Source organism: Lacerta agilis, chromosome 1 (genome assembly GCF_009819535.1).
Source record: "Lacerta agilis isolate rLacAgi1 chromosome 1, rLacAgi1.pri, whole genome shotgun sequence".
Taxonomy (NCBI): Eukaryota; Metazoa; Chordata; class Lepidosauria; order Squamata; family Lacertidae; genus Lacerta; species Lacerta agilis.
In genome coordinates, this window is record NC_046312.1 from 114239870 (window position 1) to 114256453 (window position 16584).

The 16584-nt window shown below is 41.6% G+C and overlaps 1 protein-coding gene across 3 annotated transcripts in view; it reads right to left on the bottom strand.

Annotated features, from left to right (window-relative positions):
* MAP3K20 (mitogen-activated protein kinase kinase kinase 20) overlaps window positions 1–16584 on the bottom strand; it is a 112681-nt gene that overhangs the window by 77758 nt on the left and 18339 nt on the right. The window lies entirely within an intron of this gene.

A 16584-nucleotide genomic window follows, 5' to 3' on the forward strand; every position in this document is an offset into this window, starting at 1 on the left:
CATTTCACTGCCGCTCTATCACTGCCTCCCCTCTGGTGGCACCACACCTCTCTTACCGGTGAGATGTTGCCAGAAACCAGTGCCACTGCCAGCGGTGGAGAGGCGGGTGCTGCCTCTTGGGCTTCTGCTACTCGAGGCAGGCAACTCACCTTGCCTCATCAGCGGGCTGGGACTGGAGGTCAATGCACTTGTAGATTGATTTTACCTTTTACAGATTAATTTTCTGTAAAAGGCTGTACACGTGCCACCAGCATCCACCAAAAATCGGGAACATTATGTTTCACCCCAAAAAGATAAAAAAATGCTCTACAAGTTGAATGGCAAGAACCAGGGAAATTGCCACAACATACATAAATTTACATTTTCCTTCTGTCTGAACGTATTTGTGAAGGCTCCATTTTGAAAATGAACTCCGTTTGGCTACCAGATCAACCAACCAACATCGTGTTTAAACTATGAGCTAAATTTCACAGCATGAAGCACTCTCTCATGCCACAAAATTACAGGGTTAGAAGTGTTTAACTATGCTAGCACTCTGATTAGCAGAACATCACTAAGTGCTTACTAATATTTATCACTGTTTCACGTGAGAGTCGATTACTGGTAGTTGTATGGTTCGGAAATATTTGCCACGTTCATGTGAAGAACGCTAAAAAGATTTAGAAAGGATTGAAGGCAGGTAAGGAGAGAAATGGAACCCAAACGTTCTCCAGAATTTTAAGGACCAGTAACAATTTAAACCTGGGAAACGTTTAATCTGTTAACTGTTCCCCACAATGTTTTATGGATGTTAATTCTTCTCTACCATCTGCTGCTCAATCCTGGTGGTGTCGGGGGTTACAGCAGGATAATGCCAGCATATAAACACCCTTGTAAAGTTGTCACAGTGCTATACCTTCCTAGTTGCATAACCAAAAGCAAAAACAAAAACAAACAACAGAACAGGAGAAACGGGAGATTAGCATAACATCACCGGCCACTTCTGCAAAAGCTCTGGCCGCACTGCACCCCAATGACAACCCCACAGTACCGACGGCAGTAGCACACCAATCAATACATGACGATGGCAGGGCCACCATGATTACACATCACAGAACCCAGTCCACCTCTCTTTCAACACAATGTGCTAATTCAGACCCAGAAAGAGGTCACAGAACCACACATATTAGACAGAAGCCTCCATGATTAGGAGAACTTAACACCTGCCACCACAAATTCCAACACTCTTCTCAAATCCTGTGGAATCCCAAACATAGCTAGCGGTAGGCTGGTAACTCCTTTCTGATACCAAACTGTTTCTAGCCACTTATCTTAAGTACTGATATAGAGTAAAAGTAAGAGACTGACCATGAACCCCACGTAGCTGTAAGAGATCTGATCTTCATCAGAGATTTAACACTCGAACAACTGAGATCACAAGGCTTCCTGTCTACCACAATGTAATATGTGAGCAAACCCTTAGCCCACAACCCCCAATGTGGAGAGGCTTTAGCTGAGCAGAAGGACATACCATTCATCACATGCAGAAGGCCCAGGGTTCAATCTCAGCATATCCAGGTAAGGCTGGGAAAGACTCGTGACTGAGGCCTTGGAGACCTGGTGAGTCACTATAGAAGAGGGTTTCCCAAACTTGGGTTGCCAGCTGTTTTGGACTACAACTCCCATCATCCCTAGCAAGCAGGACCAGTGGACAGGGATGATGGGAGCTGTAGTCTAAAAACAGCAGCAAAACCAAGTTTGGGAAACCCTGCCTGGATAGACAATAGACTGAGCTGGGTGGACCAATCATAAAAGGCAGCTTCCTATCTTCTTAACTCTTATTCCAACCACATAGGGATGATGAAGCTATTCCCGTCTTGCTCAAAAGTACAGGTGAAACTCGAAAAATTAGAGTATCGTTGAAAAGTCCAATTATGTAAGCAATTGTTTTCATTAGCTACTGGAGTTTAATATATGAGATAGCCTCATGACATGCAACGCGAGATATGTCAAGCCTTTGTTTGTTATAATTGTGATGATTATGGTGTACAGCTGATGAAAACCCCAAAGTTGAAATTGCTTTTTTAAAATAACTTTATTACAAATTTAAAATGCTGACATATATGCATATACAAATACAGATAAAAGACAACACCAGCACCCACAAAAAAAGCACAAAAGAATCATTTTCCATAATTGATATAACTAATAGGAGCTCCAATTGTACCCCTATGCAAATAAGATAAAAATCGAAAGTGAAAAAAGAAAAGAGAAAAATAGTAATAACGATAGACCAAGAAAGAAGAGAAAATGAGAAAGAAGAAAAGGAAAAAAGAAAAAAGAAAAAAAGTTGAAATTGTTAATTTGGGGTTCTCATCAGATGTACACCATAATCATCACAATTATAACAAATAAAGGTTTGACATATCTCGCTTTGCATGTCATGAGTCTATCTCATATATTAGTTTACCTTTTAAGTTGAATTACTGAAAGAAATGAACCTTTCCACAATATTCTAATTTTTCGAGTTTCACCTGTAAATGGTTTGGGGGATTATAAACTTTCACCCCAATCCCACAGATGTTGAGACCTATGACAGCACAAAACACAGTATGTGCCATCAATCTCATCTTATGGAAGGCATTAGTGAAAGGGTTGTCTTATTCTTATTATTATTATTATTATCTTAACCAACAGCTATCGTGATTCTTAGGATATATGAGATACGTCAGCTGCACTGATGCAGCTAATTGTGTTGCGGTTAAAAGGCTCACACACACACACCCCACTGTTCACAAGCCCAGCTCTCTATGCAAGCATGTGCTACTTTGCAATGGTAGCTGCCACCAGCACACATGTGGTTGTTTTGCCACAAGTTACCAGCACTGTGGTAAACTGGGACATTGTGCCAAAGTCACAGTGCTTGCACCTCATTCCACACAGTGGTTATTTGCCATGGGGAAAGCTCAACTACTTAGTCCACCAGAGGGTTTATCTCCTCTTTGCAAATGGTCTTTACTATTCAATTTTCTCAAACCTTGGGGAACAAGTTTTTCCAACTGCTGTCCAATTACAAATATTATATATACATATATTCTTCTCATACTAGGCAAAGCAGAGGGGAAACTGCACAATGCAAAGTTTGTGGCTATTTTATACCCAAAAAATCTGGTCTGCCATCTGTTTCATTGAGGCCTCTGCTCTTTCTCTCCAACCACAAAATGAAACTGCCATATAAAAACCCAGACAGCATGTTTACTTAGATAGGCTCATTTCTTCTCGGAATCTTTTTTCTTTCTTTCTTTTTTAGGAAATAAAACATTTAAACAAAAGGCAGTTGGTTACGTTTGCTGAAAAGTGAGCCAGGCACCATAAGTTCCAAAATACATAAATAAAAATAATGGAATATGTTCCCTATAATCCATTCTGAGCCACAGTGGACCCTGCTTGGAACTCGTAACTGCCCATGTATTCCAGATGCCACTGCTAGAGTTTAAAGAACAACGGGAGAAAACAGCACACATGAGACAGTGTTTAAAGCAAGAAACACAAGAACTCACTTGTAGTGCCGTGGTCCCTGTCCAAATCAGCTCCACCACAGTGCAGTAGTTCCCTAAATTTTGGGGACGCTGCCCCCTTGGTTCTCTAAATTCAACTCCAGTGCTGCCTACCCTACCCTATAAAAAGCATTATACAAATAGCACTTTGCATGGTCCACTAAGAAACCCACAATAAAATTCAAAACAGTAACGATTAACTGCACATTCATTCAAAATCCAATGAAAGTGGTTTACTTTAACTGATCCTATGATAGCAGCTTTTCAAGTCAGATAGTTATTTACAAAGCCCCTTCCGCCCTTAGAAAGGAGGGGGGGTTGCAGTTAGCACGAGCCCTCCACGTGCACAGGGGATGCTTGCATCCCCTGGCGCTATTGGGTGAGCTCTGGGTGCGGTGCCCAGCTGGCTGACCAACCGGTGCAGCCGGCTAGGGCGTGCCCACTGCACTTAAGTGGGCTCGCAGCCAGAGCTCGCCCTCTTTCTCCTGGGCTCCCGTTCGTTCCTGCTTTCCCTTCCCACCCTCCCTTTAGGTTAGGTTTTCCTTGACCTTGCTATGGACCACGGTTGGTCGCCGTTGAGGGGCCTGGTAGGAATTTTTCCACCTGGCAAATTGGCTCCGCCTTGTGGTTTTCGCCCACCTCGTAGCAACTCGTCACAACTTTGGTTTGGCGGTTAGGCATTGGATAAGGTCAGGAAGGTTAGGAGGTGGGGGGGAGGACAGGCCAACACCTCCCCCCAAGTGCTGAAGGGTACTTCGTAAAGGAGTCCGGGGGGCGTGTCCGTGTCCGGAGCCGTGGGTGGTGAGGGCCTAAGGCATGCCCCAGATCGGTGATCACAGGGTGAGTCCTTAGCTGATGTGCAGCAGCAAGGGCTCACCCAACAGTGGTTATCCCTTCCTGGACTGCCAGCACGTCGTACTGGAGTTGGATATAGTCTAGTTAGATCCAATGCCTAAAGCCAATACCGCTCAACATCCGGAACCAATAAAGTTGTGGCCTTTTATTGTCCATTTAACCTTATTTACGGTGTCTTGTGTCTTATTTATTCACGGGAGGGGTCGGGATATCGACATGCAAGCGCCACCCCAGTGCCTTCTTGCTGCCCACTTGCCTCTTACCGCCCCCGCTTGGTAACCCCACTGCCTCCCAGGGGGTGGCGCTGCCCACTTTGGGAACCGCTGAGCTTGTGTAACCCCAACAGGGTAATTCTTAATGTCTTGACCTAGTAAAAGTATGCTTCGAAAAGAATAGGAGAACACCAAAATCACAAGACCAAGTGTATCGTGCTTAAAAAGGTAAAGGTACCCCTGACCATTAGGTCCAGTCACGGACGACTCTGGGGTTGCGGTGCTCATCTCATTTTATTGTCCAAGGGAGCCGGTGTACAGCTTCCGGGCCATGTGGCCAGCATGACTAAGCCGCTTCTGGCGAACCAGAGCAGTGCACGGAAACGCCGTTTACCTTCCCGCTGGAGCGGTACCTATTTATCTACTTGCACTCTGACGTGCTTTCGAACTGCTAGGTGGTCAGAAGCTGGGACTGAAGAACGGGAGCTCACCCCATCGCGGGGATTCGAACCACCGACCTTCTGATCGGCAAGCCCTAGGCTCTGTGGTTTAGACCACAGCGCCACCTGTTTACATGCTTACAATGATGTTTACATGCTTACAATGATGTAAAAACCATCTTACTCGATTTTAAACATATGTTGCACCAACCCAGCAAGGGAGATTCATGTGCAGAAGCAGTGGCTCCCCGTGAACCACTGTGAATGCTAATGTTCATTTGGATGCTCACCCCCACCCCCAACACAGGGTGCTGTTCCACACTAGTCCTGCACAAAATAGACCCTCTGGAGGCAAATGGAAATGACTAACGTAGCTTTATTAATTTCAGTGGGTCCAATTGGAGTAGGACTTGGCGGAATATAACCCACAGCGCTTATCTGGACCCCACTGGATAGACAGGGTATAAATAATAAATTTGTTGTTGCTGTTGTTGTCCAATGCAGCTATAACATCATTCACGAGGTGTAGCTGTGAGTGAAAGCAACACACCAGCAGAGTTGCAACAAGTAGCACGTCCCCATTTTCCATGAATGCAACACGAACATCTGCGGGTAGGGGACCTTTGCAGACATTCACCTTGTATATGCTAACACCAGTAGGGTTGCAAGTATTCCAGGGCCTTTCCACACTAGGGACTTTCCAACTATAGTGGAATAGTTGCTGGGGTTTGGGGAATTTTTTTGGCATGTTGCCACACAATCTCAGCATCCTCCAGCTAGTATTCCTGAATATTGTACTCAGAACCCAGCTTTTACTTATACCACAAAAAAACTTTTGTAAAAGATCCAGAATGGATTCTCAATATTTTCAGTTGTGTGACATGTGTAGAAGTATTTTTAAGGAAATTCGCCAAAATCTACACTTTTGACATGGGTTGCTATACATCCAGATTTTTCCAAACATGTCAGCAATTTCCACCTAGACACTGTTTACGACGGCCAAATCCTGGTTAGGTCCAGTAAATTCCAAACATATGGCAACCTTAAACACCAGAGAATTGGGGTTCTTGGCATGTGCAGCATTGTGGACAACTGCACTCATGTGTTGATTTTTCTGCTAATTGTAATGGCTGTATATGATTTCTACACTGCACACAAAGCAGTTGGGGGAGACCAGGATTTCTATCTAACAATGTCCTTAGGGCAAATGTACGAGCCCAGTGCAGAGTTTCATACCTGAAAAGTAGCATGTTATAGGCACTTTTTATCATCTGTGGTGGGAATGTAAGAAAGTGAAAGGCTTCTGGGAAATGATTTATAATGAGATGAAAAAGATGTTTAAATATACATTTATTTAAAAAAAACAGAAGCATTTTTACTTGGTATTGTAGGCACTGACATTAAAAGACAAGATAAAAAGCTGTTTTATATGTGACAACTGCAGCAAGAGTATTATTGGCACAGAAATGGAATCAGGAAGAACTACCAATGAAAGAGGAATAGCAGATGAAATTGATGGACTACGCAGAATTGGATAAGATGACGGGGAGAATTCGAAACCAGCGGGACCAGAAATTCTTGAAAGATTGGAGTAAATATACGAGTTATCTGAAAGACAATTGTAACCAACTGACTACAAGAAGTTTTGTAAGGAGAACTATATGAAATATTGCAGGAAAGATTTATGAGGATGGATTTTAAGTTATGGATTATTAAAAGTAATAGTCAGGATAACAAATGTAAGATTAAGAGATGAGGTTTGAAAATCATTAGATGTGGTTGATGGAAGTCTCAGACTAAAATAGCCAAAATGTTGTGTCAGATGAGATGAGATGATGTGTTCTGTTTGGAAAATATATGTAAAAACTTATATATATATATATATATATATATATATATATATATATATATATAGCATGTTATATCAAATTATGAAGACGTGTGCATGCACACGAAAGCTCATACCAATAACAAACTTAGTTGGTCTCTAAGGTGCTACTGGAATGATTTTTTTTTTCACCTACGGCAGACCAACACGGCGACCTACCTGTAACTATATCAAATTATGTTCCACTAAAATGTTCTATTGGTCTTTGATAAGGCAAGTGCTGGCTAATTTTCTCAGAATTGAGGCCAAAGTGTGCAGTGTTGGGAAGCTAGGCATCTTGGGCAGAATATTCCATTGTCTAACACAGATTCTCTTTCTCCACTTCATGAACAGCAACAGCTCTTGAGAAACTGAGAATGCTCTCTCCTACAGCAATCATCAATGGGCTTCCATAAACCACAAGAACCCTTCTTGCAATGCATTCCAATAAATAGTACATTTCTGGATACATAAGTATGAATAGCGTGGGCACATCACTTTTAAGGCACCACTAATAAGCACCTTGAGACTTTATTTAGCCTCTGTGAATGCTCAATTAAGGAAACCCAAGGAAACATCAAAGACATCCATTTTAACAAAAAGTTGCACAATACCTTAATTTATAGCTTAGTATTGAGTCATTGTGGCTTTGCCATATTTGTGCTATTGCCTAACTAGAAATCGAGTGCTTGGGCAACTTGTGAACAAAGTGAGAAAGAAAGAATGAAAGGCAGACAAAACCTTCAAGCAAAACCTTTTAAAATTTCTCACTCCTGAAACTGAGAGAAATTCTACGGACTTGGTGCAAGTGCTATTAATAAGACAGCGTGGTGTAGTGGTTAGAGGGTCAGACTACGACATGGGAGATCCGTGTTCAAATCCCTACTTGACCATGACTGCTTTACCTTGGGAATAAAATGGGGAGGTGAACTACATATGCCACCTCGAGCTCCTTAGAGGAGAGGTGGGATATAAATGGAATAAAATTTTAAAAAATAAATAAATCATATTGTATTAATAGTAGTCTAAATGTGGCTTTAGGTCAAGCTTACAGGAAAAGGTTCTTTACAAAAGGAAAAAACCCCACACACCCCATTTTAAATTATGATACGGGAAATACCAGTCCCTTTCTGGTGCATTCTAACTCGTTTAGAAACATTACGTATATTAAAAAGTAGATTGGTCTGCTAAAAAGACTCCATTTTGCTTCAGAGATTTGACTGAATTCAAACTTTACCACAGTCAGAATCATGCTGAAGTTTCCATTTTCAGATCTTACTTCTTCAGAAAATAACATTTTCTTGAGAACATAGTTTCGTCCCACTTTTTTATTACATTAAAATTAAGATTTCATCCTTATTTCTTCTTTTAAGCACAGTGGAAAGGACTGGTTTTTCTCCTCTATATTCCAACCAAGCCGAAGGACAGAATCTTCACTCAAAGCTCACAATCAAAGAGACCTCTCCATCGCTTCTCAATTTATCTATTGCCAAAATTCTCTTTTAAAATGGGTATCTGGCAATAGAACCTGAACACAGGGATTTCAAAAAAAGCATCGGGCAGAAATATACCTGTCAAAATCCAATTGTGGTCCAAATCCAACCAGCTGTTAAGCGGAGCAATAAGAACGCGCACACACTTCTGCCTAATAAAATTTGAATCAAACACTTTGCATCTGATTCTCCATGTGAGCTTTTATGCAAACTTCTAAAGTGCAAGGAATCCTGGGGTGGAAAAGCTATTCTGAGAGCTTTCACATAGTTCATATAATTAGGGAAACCACTTCCTTTGATTGTAAGTGTTCAAAACAGCTGAATTTCTGCTATCAAAGGAACTCTATGATTTGGGTCATCTCTTTCACTTCCTCTTTCATGTTTCTCAGGATGAGAGGTGAGAGGCTGTGGAGCACATTATTGGGAGGAAAATTCACTTTTTGTTTTAAGGATTGAACTTGGACTATTCAAAAGGTTGTCATTTGGGAGCGATCTTTTTTTCCAATCCTTCTGTTTCCTTCTTTTTCTGTTGAGGTCCTTCAGTAGTGTTAGTGAACGCAGTCCAAAATGCCAATTTAAGACTCAGAGAAAACTGGTTTATATGGTTCATAAAGAAAGCAATTTTTTATTTTTTTATTCTTTGCTTTGTACGGTTTGGGATGGATGTGTAATTGGAAGGGGCAGAAACTGGCAAGGTCTTAAGTCTCTCCATCTTCATTTCCTTTGGCAGTTCTAAACACTGGCTGAGCCAAAAGAAGAATAAAATATATATGAAAAGCGTAAAGAAAACCTTGCCTTTCAGAACAGCTATCCGTAAGTCTCCCTCTTTAAAACACACACACACATATAAATCAAAAAGAGAAGCCAGCTATCCTGTTTAAAGTGGGGGGAGGGTTACTAGTGTTTAAAAATTGATTATCAAAGCTATGATAGTGTTAAGTGTCCAAAAGACTTTCTCCTGCCAAACCACCATTCCTTGTGTGCAGAACGAATGCTCTTCCCACTCTCTCTTGCAATAAAAATAATTTTAAAAATGATTGCATGGAGTATCCATGTGATTTGTAAAATCACTTTCGTATGTTTTAAAGTAGGTTTTCCAGTCCTCAGGTTCCAGTCCTTAAGTTTGTTGGGGAGTGTATTGTTTACTAATGTGTATAAATTATTGTTGATTGTTTTGAATATTTTTAGTACGTATTTTCTGCTGTGTATATTGTAATTTTGTGTTGTGAACCGCACTGAGACCTTCAAGCATAGAGTGCTATACAAATTTAATTTAATAATAATAATAATTTTGTTGATTTTACTTATCTTTTGTAAACCACTTTGAATGTTGTTGTTGTTTTTTTTAACAAACAGGCGGTGTATACATTTTATTAAATAAATAAATTGAGCTATTTAAGATACTGGGAATCTGTCGACTAAAGCCACAATCCAAGACAAATTTAAGCATGCTTAAACTGATTGACTTCAATGGACTTCAGTGCAAGCCACTACTTATTGTGCCAGGGCCTTAAGGTACAAGATAAGGAATTATTTCTGAGAATTATGATTTCCTTGGTGGGCAACTTGCTTAGCCTTGGGAATACCAGGTGCTTTCATTATCATACGTTCAGGATTATTTCTACAATTTTAAAGATTTGAAGCTTAATTTTAAAAAAAAAATGGAAGCAGGAATTCTTAGGAATCAAACAGAAAAGGGTTTCCCAAACTTGGGTCTCCAGCCGTTTGTGGACTACAACTCCCACCATCCCTAGCTAGCAGGAACAGTGGTGGGGATGATGGGACTTGTAGTCCAAAAACAGCTGGAGACCCAAGTTTGGGAAATACTGAACAAGAGCCAGTAGATCAGATTGAAGAGTCAGGCGGGAAGGTTACAGTTTACATTATTTGATATGATCTCTTTTGTAAGACCATCTTCTGTGCATCATATTTCTAGTTTCCCAGTCACCTGGCCATTACATAGCACTGGTACCTGAAATCCAACACAATACTGGATTGGTGTCATCTAAACAGGAAAGACCCGGGAGTTAGGATGGTCTCAAAATACTGGTCCTATTCAATTGCTACATGTGCCATGGGATAAAACTGGTCCAGGCCTTAGTTCATGTGCTCCACCCACTATCCTCTCCTGACACAAAAAGAAAATAATAAATATAACTAGGAGACCTTACTTTTATTTGTATGTGATATAGAGGCAGGTTCTCTTAGCTGCCATTAATTTCTTCTTGGGAGAGAAATGAAGAACAGGGTACGTTTGCGTGCAGTAAATTCAAGGTCTCATCCTAAGTAGAATTGCAACAGCCCTTAAGTAACGCAACTGAACAGTTGAATTGGAGGGGAAAGTGAAATTTACAGTACCTTCTCTCGATAAACATGAATGCTACTGCAAAGGGCACTCCAAAAGCCATATAAACCTTGAGGAATAAGGGAGATGCCCAGAATCACAAAAACCCCAATCTGGTTGGCTACCTTTTGCACTTAACACAATTGCTGTGCCTGACCAGCAAGAACAGTAGTGCTCCTTGCAAACATTGACTTGACCTTAAATAGTCAACACTGGGCCTTGGTTATTTTTATGGTTTAGTCGAAATATTTGATCACCACATTTCCTCTCTCTCTCTCTCTCTGCCCTCCCTACAAACTGCCGGGAAGCTTCCAAGGCCTATTAGGCTTCTACTCTTTCCCTTCCAGGAATGAGTACCCTAATTTGATATCTTAAGCCACTCGCTGTTTTTTAACTTGTTCATTAATTATCTCAAGTTAGGAGCAAGCAGCAAGGAGGTGACTCGATTGATGATACCTAATTATTAAAGGTGGCAAAAACAAAAAGGGATAGCAAAGAGTTCCAAAGGGCTTTTTCCAAACTGGGGGAATCTAAACACGTGTGAGGTGGTGGTTACAAAATCTCAACTTTACATACACGCTGATTGGGTCTAAGCTGGCAGTGACAAACCATAGTTTTGTGGAGGATAGTTCAATGAAACTGTAGACGAAGTACGCAGCCGCTGTGGGGGTGGGGGTGGGGGATAACTCCATGTTGAGATTGTTGGGAAAGGAAAAATAAAAATAAAAACTACCAATATCATAAGGCATATCTGCAGCCACACTTGGAATACTGTATACACTTCAGAAAAAAATGGTAGTGTCGAGCTGGAAAAGGAAAACCAAAATGACCAAGGGGCTGGAGCAACTCCTCTATCAAGAAAAGTTACAGCATTGGGGCTTTTTTTAAGAAAAAATATAAGGGGGTATCTTATTGCAGATAACCAGCTTTATCAGTTCTCCTGGTGAATGTAACTTCCCATGCTAACCTTGGTTTGGTTTGGTTTGGTTTGGTTTATTTTCTATGTGCTTGTCTCATGGAGATCTGTTTTTTTTACATGGGTTTATACGGATAGATTCAATCAAAATGCTTTAAAAAAATAAAAATAAAAAGGTAAGGCTGTACTATAGTAGAGGAGTATAACAGCAGGCATAGTATAGAGAAAGAGTAGGGAGGCATTTCCTCCTCATAGTAATATAACTAGGGGTCATCCACTGCAGTCGGTGGAAAAATCACGACACACAAAGGTATTTCTTCACACACCACAAAGTTGATTCCGCTTTTCAGTTTCCACTGTGTTCTCTAACTGGCCAGCATTAAAGAAGCATGCTTGTCTGCATGTGGTAAAAGTTTGAACGTTTGATAACTGAGAGGAAGGCATCTAAAGATGTTTGCTCCACCCTGCACTTCCTGTATCCGCCACCAGGGCTGTGAGAGACATCGGAAGCAGCCGCCCAGTGAGGACATCCTTGCCTACAGGATGTGTGGGACTAACATCTAGCTGCTTCAGCAGCCAGGAGATTCAGTTGTGGAATGGCATTTGTTGGAAGGGGAGAGCGGAATTTATATAGATACCTTTGCCCCGCTGTAGTGACTATTGTATCCATTGCTACTTGCCTAGAAAAAGAGGTGCTGGAACTCACCACGAACACCTCCCTCGTTCTATTAGAATAGCAATGGCGCCCACCTGAGAGGTAGCGGAACGAGACGTTCCAGCAAGTTCTGGCTGGGGGGGGGAGACCTGATTGTATCACTATCTATTTTATTTTGTATCAATAACTTTGATTAGTAGGCAGGGTATAAATACAGGCAACCATTTTGTGTGGGGGTTCAGTTCCCAGCCCCCATGCGCCCCATCCCTGTCCCCCCACCCATTTTTCTCTCTTCCAGGTCCAAAAGGATCCACGTGTCGGCAATCACACATCATTTGGATGTGCCTAAAATGGTCACCGGCTGTACTCTTAAATAAAAATTAATAAGCTAACTGTGGGAAATGCTATCAGAGGATGGCTCCTAACTTGGGAGGGGGGCTTTAAAGGGGGCAGGATTGGACAAATTTATGGAGGATAAGACTATCAATGAGTACCAGTCAGATGGCTGTATATGATCTCCAGAATCAGAGGCTCCATGGCCATCTGAATACCAGTCACTGAAGAGCGCAAACCAGAGAGTGCTGCTTCACTCATCAATCTGCTTGTGGGCTTCCCAAGATTGTATGAATCTGATCTAGCAGCGATATTTGGTTTGATCCAGCAGGGATTTTCTTATTTTATGGGGCAACAGTTCCTGTGATCAGCCTGTCCGTGTGTTTATGTAAGCGAACCAAGTGGCAGCCTTTTCTGTTTCTGTGCAGTGCCCAGCTAAGATAAACAGGTGCTCAATGTTTCCTTATAACTGTTTATACTTGCCCTCTTAAAAAGGAAACTTTCTTCATGCACATCATAAATGGCAGGGCGAGTAAGCAGAGAGGAACTTTATGATAGTCTGCAGCTGTATTGCTTTAGGATTCAATTTATTTATTTATTTTCTGTCCATATTGCTCGATGCACAAATATTTAGGTTTTGGGGGTTTGCCCACCCCCACCCCCCAGTTAAAAAGCCACCTTCTAAATGAAAGGAAGGGAAGGTAATTGGAACATAAGACTGCACAGCGAAATGTAGCAACTGTCAAGCACTATACTTTTTTAAAAGGGGGGAGGGGAAGAGGAAAATTGCCTTGGAGAGCATCTAGGACAGGGGTCAGCAAACATTTTCAGACCTTGTTGGGGGCCCGACTATATATATATATGTGTGTGTGTGTGTGTGTGTGTGTGTGTGTGTGTGTGTAGGGGGGGTGATGAATGAATTCCTATGCCCCACAAATAACCCAGAGATGCATTTTAAATAAGAGGACACATTCTCCTCATGTAAAAACACCAGGCAGGCCCCACAAATAACCCAGGGATGCATTTTAAATAAAAGGACACATTCCACTCATGTAAAAACACGCTGATTCCTGGACCGTCCGCAGGCCAGATTTAGAAGGCGATTGGGCCGGATCCTGCCCCTGGGCCTTACTTTGCCTACCCATGATCTAGGAGTCATTAACATGGTGCCCTCTGTATATTTTGGAGTCGAACCACAGCTGGAGAGCAAATAAACTGAAACTGGATCCCAGCAAGACAAGAGGCCGAATGCTGCTACACCCCCTCTGGAAGAACAGGTGTATAGCATTGGGGGGCCTTGCTTCATCAAGCATCGTCACTGGAGACTCACATGCTGTTTACCAGCTACGACTGTTCCTGGACAGGGGTAACTTGGCAATTCTGGCCTACACACTGGTACCCTCCAGGCTGGATTGTGGCAATCCACTTCACATGGAGCTGCCCTTGAATCTGGTCTAAAAGCTGTAGTTGGGGTAAAACGCCCTGTTAGGCAACCTATCAACAACGTGGGACACCACTGTGTTGCACCGGCTGCCCCAATTATCACCGTGCTAGATTCAAGGTTTTACGAACAGTATATAAAGTCCCATATACAATGCCAGAAAGCAGTATCTGAGAAGCTCTAGCACTCTCTCTCACTCTCTCTCTCTGGAATGGCCACATACCCCATTCCAGTCACTTGCCTCCTAACAATGCTAAATTTTTCTATATACAGAAAGGTTGGGTTTAAAAAGAAAGAAAGAAAAAGATAGAACATAATCCAAAGACATAATTCTTCATCTGCATTCTAAAGGGATAAGATCTCAAATTAAATGTAAAAAAGAAAGAAAGATACAGAGTGGCTGGGGAAACCAGTCAGATGGGTAGGGTATAAATAATAAAATTATTACTATTATTATTATTATTAGTCTTTTATGTCACTTTTAATGGCAAAAGTCTGCTCAAGGTGGTTTTCAAGGTAAAAATACAGTACAGTTAAAATAAGCAATGTAAATAATGAACAGGGTATAATTAATAAACTGCACCACATTGTTGTACACAAGTATGTACAGGAAAAGACTAAGCCAATGGCTGTTCCTTGTATTTAAGTATGCAAGTTAAGAAGCCAGAAACAAAATCCACTGACCAATGCTGCTAAGCTTCACGTCTATCTCTCCTTATCACCACCCACTTCACACCATGAAGGAATGTTGTGCTTCCCCTCGCCTGACTTAAATTTGCGTTTGACTTGTATCCTGAGAATGCAGCCTATTTAGGTCAAGGAAAATGTTCTAAATGTAAAGCAAAATTGGACCGAAAATGTATATACTGCTGTCTTGATAGGGCAGTGACAATCCCATTATTTTCAACGGAAGGTACTCCCAGGTGAGAGTAACACAGGATTTGCAGCCGTGTTTGGCCAAAGAACGCAACCACCACGGGGTGAAAGAGCATGCACAACACGCTAATAAGACAACTTGTCACATCACTTCTTCCTTTACAACACAAGCCATTCCAAAGGATGGCACATCATGGTTAAGAGCTGCATATCTCTATAAACAGAGCCTGCGACAAATTTTGGAAAGCTTGCCTGTTTGCTATGCCCTTGTGGCAACACGCAAACGGGTCTTTTCTGTGGTGGCCCCCCTATTTGTGGAATGCTCTCCTCAGGGAGGCTCACCTGGCGTCTTCATTGCTTATCTTTAGGTGCCGGGCAAAAACATTCTCCTCCTCCATGGCCTTTGGCTAGTTAAATGATCTTTGGCTGATTCTGTTTCTTACTATATTTTGTTTCTTACTTTAAAAAAAAAAAAAGGAAACCACCCTGTGATTCTCGGATGAAGGGTGGTATAGGCCTATAGAATTATTATTATTATTATTATTATTATTATTATTATTATTATTATTAATTTGAACACCTCTTAAGCTATTGCAACAAAATTGCTCAGATCAAGGAGCAGGTTTTTGTCTATATTTGCACATAATTAGACACTGTTTTGAATCAAGATGGCCATCATTCAGGGCACACAGGGATAACAGAGGATGTCAGAGTCCCCTTAAAGGATGGTCCAGAGAGCAAGTTGAAGTCACAATCCAAGGTAAAAGGGGACACAGGGGTCAATGAGAGATGCAGAGTCCAGTCAACAGAGCATGGTCATACACACAGGGAAGTCAGGTTTTCAGAAAGGCAGTGCCAAAGGTAAAACAAAAAAACAAAACCTGGAATATGGAAGTTGTATTCCAACAACTTTCCAAGGGACTGAAGGCTTAAAGACCTAAACGGCCTCGGTCCTGTATACCTGAAGGAGCGTCTCCACCCCCATCATTCAGCCCGGACACTGAGATCCAGCGCCGAGGGCCTTCTGGCGGTTCCCTCACTGCGAGAAGCAAAACTACAGGGAACCAGGCAGAGGGCCTTTTCGGTAGTGGCGCCCGCCCTGTGGAACGCCCTCCCATCAGAAGTCAAGGGAATAAACAACTACCTGACATTCAGAAAACACCTAAAGGCAGCCCTGTTTAGGGAAGTTTTTAATTTGTGACTCTGTAATGTATTTTGGTATTTGTTGGAGGCCGCCCAGAGTGGCTGGGGAGACCCGGCCAGATGGGCGGGGTATAAATAATAAATTATTATTATTATTATTATTATTATTATTATTATTATTATTATTTTCCCCAAGAGCCTGCTAAACCCCATCCTACACACAGCTCCCACCTGAGGAAGCAGCTCCTGAACGGCTGCTATTGCTTGCAGTGGTTTCCATAACTGATTTATAATTTTAGCTGTATTTTATCTTTTGTGTTTTTGTATAACCTGCTTTATACTTTGGGGAAACCATTCTATGATACTTTGGTAATAAAAGGGTGGTCTGACAGTTTTGTTAATATAAATAATCACAGTGTTTAATTCTGTGAAGCAAAGTTTCATTATCCGTTTGTTTAATTCTGTAAATTTTT